Consider the following 1,236-nt stretch of genomic DNA (forward strand, 5'->3'; position numbering starts at 1 on the left):
ATAATTTCATATATATATGAAACGTTGTATCCAACTGTATACAACAAATATCAAGAAATGCAAAATCAATTAGCCACTAACACAGTTGTTTTGGGGAAAAAACCAAAAATGTTATAAATGTGTGGCTACTTTAGCCCTATTAAGAATATTCAGTTAATTATTGGAACATCCAGTAAACTGGTAGCTCTTGTTTTTGAACAGGCCCCTCATTATGCTACCAATATTAGTGTTGGTACTGGCATGTAATTCCAATAGAACCTCTACTTTCACACTACTTTCTCACAATTTAGGTTTCCTATCACTGTGTCGCTGTTTTGACTCTTGGAAATTTTCTTCACTACACTTAATGTCTAGCAAAGCTTTTAAAACTCTGCTTGTATTTTATCCAGGATCTTATTATATGTTGCAGGAAAGCCCCTTAGACTATCTACTCTGCTATTTTGCTGGAAACAAACCTTTCCTGTGGTAGTTTATTAGAACAATTTTTATATGGTACAATAAATTCCAAAAACTAAATTTATTTTGATTGTGAATATATTAAATTTGCAAATTAATAAAGAAAACTAACATTGTGCACTTATGTATTTTTTTCTATTTATGTTTCCTTTTATGTCTCTCATGTGTATGCTTTTCTTCATATAAGCCTTATATGTTTCTTATCAAATTCATGACTGGATGTTCTCTTGGTTGGTTTTTCTTTTTGGTTGTTGTCATGATCATGACCTTATTATCATATGTAATAAAACTTTTAATTTTGCACATTAATTTCATAGCAAAGCATCTTATTAAAATTTCTTACATTTCTAAAAATATTCACTTGAAAAAAATAAAAATATTCAGTTGATTTTCTTAGTTTCTCTAGACATTTAATTATATTATCTACAAATGATAATGTCTTTAAAATACTAGCACCTTTTGTTTTGCCTTTTTGTCTACATGAAGTGGATATGGTCATCACAAGCCTATATGTTCATGCTCTAAAACATTCCAAGATAAAAGATAGCTGTGCAATGTATGCTAAAACTACACATAAAACAATTGACTAAACTCTTCAATAGCTGATGCTTAAGTTTTCTAGATTCTACTATAGAGACATGGTATGCCAAAAAAATTGACGTTATACTGGTTTAGATTTTAGACACAGCATCTGATTAAATTAATGTCATTCTGAATTTGATCTCTAGAAAGACTTGTGGCTTGGAATCTCAAAAAGGATGCTAGACTCTTATAAAAAGT

This window comes from Octodon degus, unplaced genomic scaffold (genome assembly GCF_000260255.1).
Source record: "Octodon degus isolate 3935 unplaced genomic scaffold, OctDeg1.0 scaffold00107, whole genome shotgun sequence".
NCBI lineage: Eukaryota > Metazoa > Chordata > Mammalia > Rodentia > Octodontidae > Octodon > Octodon degus.